The sequence below is a fragment of the Rhea americana genome, unplaced genomic scaffold, assembly GCF_003343005.1.
Source record: "Rhea americana isolate MKP2758 unplaced genomic scaffold, rheAme1 scaffold_19, whole genome shotgun sequence".
Taxonomy (NCBI): domain Eukaryota; kingdom Metazoa; phylum Chordata; class Aves; order Rheiformes; family Rheidae; genus Rhea; species Rhea americana.
Window position 1 is genome coordinate 8,162,335 of NW_028186038.1, and position 11,088 is coordinate 8,173,422.

An 11,088-nucleotide genomic window follows, 5' to 3' on the forward strand; every position below is an offset into this window, starting at 1 on the left:
TTAGAGAATTTATTTCAGCTGCTCTTTTTATTACAAGTTCACAACTATACTACAATACATGATATTTGGCTAGCACAACCCCACTTCTACTTAAAAAGCAGAAAGAACAAAGAGAAAGGAGTACATTACACACAGGAAAAGGACATACGAGGGCGCAAACAACAAAAACAAAGCAAGTCTCATCTTTGACGTGGCTTCAGCCAAAACCAGGAGAATGGGCAGCATCATTTGGATTCTACCTCTAGGCCAGGATACAGAGATCATCAAGCAGGACCAGGCCCAGCAACATCACTGTGAGGAGACACTACGAGGCATAACCACGTGAACAGCCTGTCCTCCAGGAACTTCCCTGGGTGTTTGCAAGGCTAGGGCTTTTGTTTACTCTATCATGTACAGGTTTTTTTTTCAAAGGAAGTTATTCTTTACAAGTGTCCTCTCCAAAAGGTTTTTAACGTGGTTTAGTTTCAGGTAGACAGTCCGAAGGTTTTAATTGCAATCCAAACCATGTCATCTACAGGACACCATCTCTCCTGCAGATTGTCAGAAGCAGTGCTTTGTGAGAAACTCAGAGTGCTTAAGAGTGGATTAACAGGTCGGTTATGCTTCAAGTATGACTTATTACTGCTTACAATACTTAGCAACAAAGTGTCCACAGGCAAACACCTTCAGCATCCTTTCAGAAGTCCTCCAATATACCCGTGCAATAAATACTGGAGTCTTTGTCAGTGTACTAATGTGTTACTTATATCCTTCAGACGGAAATCCAGAACTGTGTACTATGGGTTTACAAAAATCCTAACAGTTCCCAATACTATCTGAAAGTTAGCTACTCCTCTAGAGATTTTTATGCACACGTGTATACATATGTACACACACGTTAACACATATTAAGAAAATGACTGGCAATTTAAATACCTTTTAAGCAGCAAATTTAGCTGACTTTAATGCTCCAGCATGCATAATAGTCTTCAAATTCCAATAGCAAAAGCCCTTGGCCCTGTTAATCTGAAGAACCATGGCTCTGAAGAAGCCAAAGTAGAAGCGAGAGTGCTCACACAGCAGGCCCTTTCAGGAAGTCTGGACTATCTAGAAATAACACTAAAGAGCCCAGCATCTACCCTGATTGGCAGAGAATAATTGTCATCCTGTGAACAGTGTTTGTTCAACTGTTTTGCTGTTACTGTAGTGCTGATGTTGTTAGAAAAATGCAGCAAGTGGCAGTGGCTCGAGTAGCTGGCACATCTATAAAAAGTAGCATCACCGGAAAGAATGAGAAAAAGTTCAGCCCTCCAGATATCTGCACTGGCCTGTCAACGACTCACCAAGTAGCCCATGGTAAATCACTTCTTTTTTGGTCAGGGTTACTCCTGTGAAAACGGGCTAACATTCCCCCGTTTTATGGGCATCAGTGCAGAGAGATTTACCCGATATTGTCACTGTGGCACAACACATTTAAACCAGTAGAAATAATAAAATGTCTAGCACCTCCAAATAGTCACTAGCACTTCTCACTTCACATGGTCGTAGCTTTAAGGCTGGAATTGTGTTTGCCGAGCTTCAGAAGAAGATAGGAAAAGTTAGTCAGAGTCAAGTAGATGAAACATGTCCAAACTGCATCCATGCTTTAAACATACAAGAAACATGCTTTCCCCTAATTATTTAAATGCTTCGTCTGTAAAAACACAGGTTTTGAGAGCACAAGTTCAGAAGAACAAATTATATTTTGCAGTACAAACTCACAAATCCCACAGGTTTTGTCTGACACAAAAAGACAGGCACCATGAGGGATAGGTAGTAAGCAAAACAAAAAAAAAAAAAACACCACAGCTACTACTAGCCTAAGGAGACATGGCACAGGAGTGAAAATCAGTTCACAGCAGCAAAGAGGGGAGGAGAATTAACCAAAACTAAGTAAACAGATGAGACTCCTTGATATCCGATATAGACTGTATTAGTTAAAACAGAAGTGTAAGCAACGTAAAGAAACGCGGGACTTCAGGAAACCCTGTATAGTTACAGGCCTCCTGAATACTACCTGTAAAAGCCCCTAGCAGGGCTGAATATATGGCAGCAGAAAAGGAGCGTGAAGTGGAAAACTCTACCACAAAGAAATATTCCACCTGATGTTTGAGTGGCATGAGTATTTTGTCCAAACTTAACCTTCCAAGCATAAATTTCAGGGAAATGCAGCCAATGTAATCCTTAGAATCATGGTCAAAAAGGCATCATTACAGCAGCTCTGTTTTGGAATTATTTTTTCCACTCCACTGTCTGCTATATTACTTGGTGGTAATCACTCTGCTCTCCACAAAACAGATGTTGTGTCATGACCTCTTTACTTTTCCAGGCTGAATTCAGTGCAAGCAGTGAATTTTGTAGTGACAACACAGTATTAAATTCAGCTGCAGTACTTTTCCACCTAATAACAGCCACAGGAAAGCAAGAACCAAACAACTGGTCAGAATCCCTCATAAATCATTTAAAATTACCAGGGAACTAGTTTTAGATAGCATACTTCCATTGAGTTGGCAGAATCCATTCACTATTGGAAAAGTGTATTTGCATATCACCTACTGGCATTGATCCTGTCTTTTTCAGACTCTACTTCAGCACCAGATGATTGATAAAACTCATAACCTGAAGTTTATGCCCATAATAGGGAAATATTTCTAGGATAATCAGTTCCCCCCTCCCCCCACCTTTGGTGTGGCCAGTTGAACACCCTCCTACCTGAATAGGTATGAATATAAACATCTAGGTCCAGAGTTAGGTAGTAGAGTGTAATGAAATACATCTAAATCTTGTTTGAGCAAAGTCCATGTATAGCAATTCAGAACAATACATGACTCAGCTGAAGGATAAATTTGAACATGCACATCAACATTTCACAGGCTCCAAAAGGATCCCCTTGAGGTTCTGTGGCCCATACAGTAAAACGACCTGAAAGAGAACACGCATCATGTTAACAAACAGCAGAGAGTGGGAACAACGAGACACAAGAGACTTCTTTGTCCCCAAGACAATGCTCTTCAGAATGGTTGGCAGTCTATCAAACCACCAGCATGTACCACCCTAGGCACAGTCTGGACATAAAAGGAAGATGCAATAAATTTAATTCATACAGAAATTAAGAAAACAGTAACATCCTGTAAAAAGCAAAGTCTCAAATTGTTCAAAATGTTCCCGTTTAGCCTTATGCACTTTCTCAATTGATCTTTTAAAGAGAAGAAAAGAGGCAAAAAAAAAAAAAAGTTAAGTCAATTCCTGCACCTATCAAAAGAATAACATATTTGCACAAAAAAAGCACAGTGCCATAGCCTACCAGAAGCAGCAGAACACTATTCCTTTGCTCAGAAGTTAGAGTCTCTTTCCAATCCTGACCTTTACAACTTGCCTGGAAAGTCGCAAAACCCTGGCACACACCACTGCAAAGAACTAAACCACAAAAACCCAAATCATGTGGTTTTTATAAATGACTTGAATTTTCAAGCTGCTCTTGGCCTTCCATAACAAATGGTCTCCAGAAGGTATTTAGTAGACTTCTAGCTTTAGAAGTCCATTAACAAAAAATATTTATGCAAGTATCAATACAAACTGGGTTTCACTGATGTTTAATGCTTGCTCTGTAGTAACAGCAATGTTTCCATTGGTATTCAGCGTTCTAACACATACATATTTGTTTGACATGTGTGCTTCCTACGTCCATCTGGGTAGAAAATATCTGGCAGTCAACACACACTGTCAGAACCTATCCAGACAAGTTGCTTGCGATAGCAACAAATGTCATTGGAACCAAAGTTTTTGGCATTTGGAAACAATAATTTCTTGTTAATAGCCAGCAGAATTATTGATAACTGAGAAACAGCACCTAAACACTAAACTGCTGCACCAAGGATTAACAATAATTGAATGTAATCATTTCCTCAATTTCTACATAAGCAGCTATAGCTTTCATTTGTACTTGTTCTCTTTTTTAGGATTGCTTGGAAAGGAAACTTCACCCAAAAAGAAAAACAAGACAAAAACAGAAGAGGGGAAAGGTTTAAAGTTCCTTCATAACTAAAGGATGCCTTCAGCTAGCGTTGTGTGACAGTGGCATTCTTTAATTACAAACTTGTAATGCCACTGCTTCCCGTCATAATTAATGACAAAAATATTACGTTACCATGTAAGAAAAGTTAGTTTATGTTGGTTTTATTGTTTTTATAATTTGATGAAGCTATCCACTAAGCAAGTTGCCCACCTTTGTAAGGTATTTATTGAATTCAGATAGCAAACTTGTCTTTTTTTGCTGATATTCTAGCCAACAAGCTACCGTTTCTCTTGCAGAATACGACCATGATTTGCTTACGTCTGTTGTCCATTTGCTCAACACCCACTGGTTCCATCTATTCCCTTCTAACAAATAGTCTAGCTTCATATTTAGGACAAATAAGCAATCATTAAGTGTATCGTATCATTCTAATGCAACTACCAAAATCACTGTTGTCTTGGCACAGTCATGCTCTTCGCAGATACCTGTCCTCCTAAGTTTGCTATAGTTTCTACAGAAAATTTCTTCCATGGTCAATATGTCAAGTATTTTTGCTATAATACGGACATCTTTGCCATTCTTTCCTTCTAAAAGGAAACTATATCAGTTTTTATCAGTACTAATCAAGTTTCTCCATTGCGACTGTATTTAACATTTGAAAACAAGAAAAGGACAGACAGATATTAAGCTTAGGTTACTAGAAATGCATAAGCCTCCTCTAATACTTACTTATACAGTCTTCCTTCAGCGTTACCTCTACCTCAGTTCAGACACACTATTTCATTACTCTCTTCTCCTTCGTACACACATTTAAACCGACAATTCTGTCAACTCCTTAAAGTACTTTTTTGTTCACCTCTCCTTAATTTCTTCTGTGTCTACATACTTCCTGGAAGAGGCATTACCAAAGTCACAAACATCACCACTAGGCTGAGCTGTTTCTCTTCTAGTTCATGATGCTGGTAGTGTCATCCTGTAAAATAAACCATAGGACCCACCACAGATACTGAGTTACATTTTTGATTCACTTTTCCAAAGCTTTAATTGATGAAACTATTTCTCCCAAGAGTTTTCTATTTTTTGTTTTGCTTCTTCTTCCCGCTACACTGTAGTCAGCTTTTTCCACAATTAAAACTGGACTGTGCTTTTCCAAACACACTGCTTGTGTAATCCTTGGGGACTAAGTCACATGTTCCCAGAGTAGTGTGTGTTACTGTCTTACCACCCTCTGAACATGCCCCTTTCCTTCCCCATATTGATTGGGGAACAGAACGACTGACAAACCCATTCCAAATCTGTGAAGAGAGTTAGTGGTTTCTCTGAATCTTCTATTATTTTTTAATACCTGAAATTTCATCTCCTTGAGCAAAGTGGGCACTCTCTCTCTTATTTCTGTCTCCTGGTTTACCCGAATTGTTGTAAAACTTGTTTTTCCTCTCTTACTTAAAGTAAGTGGACCTGTAAGCAAACAGTGCTCTCTTTTGCTCATTCAAGATTGAGTTGAGATTTAATAGACCAATTTTCCTCTGACACACTGATAGCATGCACTCATACCCATACCATTCCATTAGCAATCCATATAGCACCTCTGTAAAAATTTTTCATTTTTCCCCACTGCTGTTCCCCAATTCCTTACACCTAGGATTCGCTGTGGGCTTGATACATGCCTGGCTCAGAGTTCTTGCAGACACTATGTATATTAGTGGGGAATGTATGGTCTACATCATAACCATGATCATAACTACAATAATTGGGGAAGAAAACACACTTCTCATTTATTACTAGATTAGAGAAACTTAGAGAACCTACCTGTAGTTTAAGGACTACTATATTTCTCAATTTGTTTCATCATTACACTATACAGCTCCAATTATTTCAGTGTAAGTGGGTTATAGACCTAACATGTTTGTCCTCCTGCTTGCCTTCCTTTCTAGTCTCTCAGTGTGGGAAAATAACAACATACAGACCAGAAAACTCTTTGGAAATGAGTCATGCTCAAGACTTACCTTGAGCCAAGAAACCCAATTATCAAACCAGCACACAGAACTCTATTAAAGGTTTGCTTAATAATATGACTAAATAGGCACCCCAGGGAAAAAAAAAAAAAAATTTGTTTTATCCCTGAATCAACATTACAAGAGGAAAACTGAATATCCTACCTTAATTGCATATGAAACTATACACGCACTGGGTTCCATGAATGAAGCTCACTGCAATGTTGTGCAGATGCAAATGTCACAACGTAAAAGGGTTCACACCTCTTTCAAAGTAGCACATGAACCATAATTCAGATCCACAACCTGCAGAATACAAGCTTCTTTTTGTGGAAGTAATCCAAAATGCAATGGAGCAGTTTCTACTGCTTTTTTGTTTAGATCCTCCAGATGCTAATGATTGAGTATGCCTTGCACTTAGTTTCTATGGCCCAGCTGTACATCAGATGTGCAGAACTTCAAACTTCATTTTAAGTTTGTAATGAAAATAAACCACATTTACATAGTACTGTCAGAACGCAGATGAGTCCTGTACTCTGTGCTGAAAAGTCATTATCTCTTAGCAGATCTATTCACTAGTGATATGCTTCAAAAACCCTCAGATCTGAAAAAAAGAATAAAAGCACATTTATCCCTGCCTCCCTTCGATATTATCTTTAAAATCAGGGCAATTTAAAAGGGGGGGGGGGAAGGGAGGAAGAGAATCACAAAAAAAGTGATATTCAAACAAGAAATACAAAATACACAAAAAGAAATTCAAAGTTCAGATTTAAGCACTATCCAGAAGCTAGCTAATTAGGACTGGCTGCTATCAAGGTACTCACACTCAGGGAATTCTTCACATGAACTACTCAGTCAGCACCTCTTGTTGGTACTAAAAGATAATCAACATCTCATCTGTTGCCATAATTCATGCTACTGAAGAACATTAATCAAGCTAAAATCTTAATTCTTAGTTCCACTCTTTTCTCACAAAAAAAGATTATCTAATCTTTTTCACCAGAGGTTTCACTTTTCTAATTTTTTCCTATTATTTCTTGCAAATCTAGATGTGGTAGAATGCTAGAGATGATCCAGGTGACAAACAAGTATAAGGTATTGTTGAAATACATGAATAACCATGATACACCAGCAATCAAATACAAATCCAATTTAATATAAACATCTGAGCAGGGAGGTTGGACTAGATGATCTCCAGAGGCCCCTTCCAACCTTACTGATTCTATGATCTATTTTAATGTCTTCAAATCAGAAATCTACACCAAAGATCATTTTAAAAAGAATTTACATCTTTTTCATTTTACAGTGATTACATTATCTCTTTCCTCTGTCAGACAGACTGCAAACCTGGTCCCGGGGGGAAAAAAAAAAAAAAAAAAAAGGCAACTTGGCCATCACAAGACCTAACAAAATAAAAATATAACCAAGTCACCACTAGCAGATTTCTCACTTAATACCAAGGGCATTGCTTTTAAAAAAAACTTTTTATCGCTGCAATCTTTCAATGTCCATTTCCTTGTTTGTAACCTATCTACGAACAGACTGAGTGCAATACTGTTTTCAAAGTACTGTGAATTACAGTTATTTCTCTACAACCTTTTCCCTTCACAGGGGATTCAATTACCAACAAGGTAAGGAAACACATACCACAGGTTTTCACCTAAAAGCCAGCACCTACAAAAGGCCATAGATCATTACAGTCTCCATTAGCAGCTCTCAGGAAACGCATTCTTCATCTCTTTGTTCTCATTTTGCAGGGCTCCTTCAGGAAGTTTTGTCCCAAGACTAACAATTTTGTTTGATTAACATGTTCTGTTGTTCAGCACTTCAGTGTTCATACACTGCCTTTGTGATAAATACTCTTAGCAACACCTGTGCTAGTGGCTGCATCAGTTACAGCACCTATCCTCTGTCTTCGAGGCCACCTGGCACAGCCTCGCCAGTTCTACACTATCAAAGCTTCTTTATCAATAAAAGCCAGATACTACCAAGAAGCCCAATAACAGCCCAAGAAAACACTCCCACCAGGTACTCTGCAGGGTGCACGTGGCAGTTATCGAGGAAGTTATCACTGCTTGGTTCCAGTAAAATTAAAAGGTCAAGATTCGTGTTCTTCAGTCATTCACTGCGTTACAGGACTAACTGGAATCAAATGAGAACAGACTGCTTGGATTTTTCAGATTAAAAAAAATCCACACCCCAAATGAGCAGCTAAGACCATTACAGTTACTGTGATAACAGCTCAGCTGGCTGCAGAGATGGTCTTGCTGTGCGTTTCCTGTTTGGTCCTTCCTCGGAGCTTGAGTAAGCTACAACTCTAAACTAGCATCACTAATATTTATAACAGTGCTTCTTCAAAGAGATTATGCAGGCTGCACATTTTGGTGAACAGATGAGAGCAGAAAATATAGAAGTCATAATCTGTAGCCTTTTCTCTGTGAAAAGGTGTTTTTTAATATATGTATTGATGTGCAAAATAACTGGATTTTTATATTTGAAAGTAAGATTATCCCCCAAATCCTTCCTCAACTTTACATTAATCCTACCTTCCTATTTCAAATTTCAAAATCACATAGTTCCCATGAGAGTTTTCTTAAGCAATGTTTAACAGTAACAGGCATTCAGCTGCCTGAAATCAGGTTGCATGAACAAGACAAGTTGGAGATGATTAAACAAAGTTGTAGGTAAGTAGCTTGTGGAATTACAAGCTGCAGGATACAGCGGATACTGAAAACATTGCCAAAGGAAAACAGGCAAGTCAGCAACTTTTTACATTCACAGTATGGATTTACAAAGAAGTTCTCCAGTTGTGCAATTTTTCTTAATCATGCGCTACAAGGCGTTCTCATACTTTCCTCTGAAGCATCTAGCCCCAAGGGTCTAGTCTCAGAGGGGATATAAGAATTCATTTCATAAACTCCAAAATTACTCCCATTTTTAAATCAGCCCTGAACAAAGAAAACAGCTAGATTTCTAAAGAACCAAATTCCTAAACTCCTTCATTAAACAAAAGCCCCTGCTCTCAACCCAGAGGATGCAGTTTCCCTAGCACCAGCTCTTCCCCACCTTTAACCCTGATCAGTAGCACACAGGTCCAGAGAGCAGCTTTCACGTCTGCAGTCAGCTGGCCTGGACCAAAGAATAAATCTTGCATTGTATGGATGAAACTTCCTATCTAGTAATACAATTTATTGGAGAGTTTCCACTACACTCAATTTTCTGCACAACTTTATTGCTGTTTTAATTCCCCTGGCACCATCTCCCAGTTTAACAGTGAGGCAGAATAACCACTTATACCCGAGTTCATTAATGACTTGCTATTTAAATACCTCATTCAATCTTTCTCTTATGGTTGCTGTATTATTTATATCTGTACTTTTGAGATAATAATCAAGGGTTTTGCATTTATAGGAAATAAAATCCAGGAATAATCTTCTGAAATTCTCCCCAGGCAGTTGATTTAAGAAACTGGCCAGGTCAGCTATAAGCCAGATTGAAACTGCTTCTGCACGCCAATGTTGCTTCCCATTTATTAGCTGACTTTATCAGAAGTAGATGATAAAAAGCAGATGAGAATAAACACTATAAAACCAGAATGGCTGTACTGCATTTAGTATTTTATGGTCATTACTTCAAAACTGTCAAAGGAAGGGTCCGTATGTATCATTGACTGTTAAGTCCTGAACCAAAAGTCAACTTGTCAAGATTCAAACTAAAGTAGTTTTAGCATGTTCCAGTGAACCGAGTGGATCAGGACCCATGGGAAGGATTTTGACCTCTGGGACCACAGAGAGAACAACAGTAAATAGGAAGGACATCCAGCCTGCTTCTCACTGGCTCAGAAGCCTCCTAACTTATACAGTATTTCACATATTACTAACAAAGAATAAGCTTACATGATGCTTTGCACTAAAAGTAACAGACATAAGTAAGACTGTTCTGTACAGGTAAAACATTTAGACTCAAGAGAAAAAAACAAAAACAGTTTACTATTTGGTCAGAATCTAACAGTCCATCTATATTGCCAATTGTAGTGTAATTCAGCTGAAAAACTTCGTTAGGTATCAAGTTTACTCTTGACCATTTAAACATTATCTTCCAAAATAATGTTGAAAAAAAAAATCCAAAGTCATTCCAATTCCCAAAAGCACATATCCTGACAGAAGGAAAGAAAAAATGACAATAAAGATGTTACTTGTTATAAAATATTAAATATTCTTTGTGTTTTTTAGGAAACAGTATGCAAGTTTCTAGGCTAGTCATTTATCTGCAAAGGAGTCTAGAAAATCCGATCAAATTTGAGCTTCAACTGCACCAAATAAAACTCTAACAAGCCTGTAACTGGAAGACAAAGTACAATAGAAAAATTTTATGTAATATCCTATTATATAGTCACTGTATCTTACAATTGTTGCAATGTCATTCCTTAAGTTTAATTAAGCATGTCATATGATGCATGAAGCAACGTAATCCTCTTTTGGCTTAAACTAAAGGATTCCAGTGAAAAACTACAAAGCAGCTTCATAGTATTTATAGTCAAGCACTCCATTCTTGCCTTTGACAAACAGAACCATAAACACAAAGGAAATCTGGTCAAGTTTAATTCCAACTTTCTCCCCGAGTTTCACAGCATTTGCTTGTTACAAATAAGGCAATTTAACAGCTTTCACATTAAGGATCACTCAGATAAATAAGAAACCAGAGGACAGCTTCATAGAGCTACATTTCCTGCTCCTCCCTCTTGCAGTTTCCTGCTACATAAAATACATTCAAAAAAACCCAAAACCCAAAAAACCTGAACATCTTAGGGATACATTACTCTCTTGAATTGGATCTATTGATTTATGTATCCCTAAATTTGCAAATAAGCAATAATTAAACCCTCTTAGATCTCTTCCTAATTAATAAGAAATTCCATTTCCACTTGTTGAGAAGCAAGGGAAGTTTGTAAGCCTTTCCAGTATGAAGTCATACTACTATATACTTCCTATATACTATAAAATAATTTCCCTTTAAGTGCATATACAGCATTTATTTTAAACAAGATTTATGAGGTTAGCC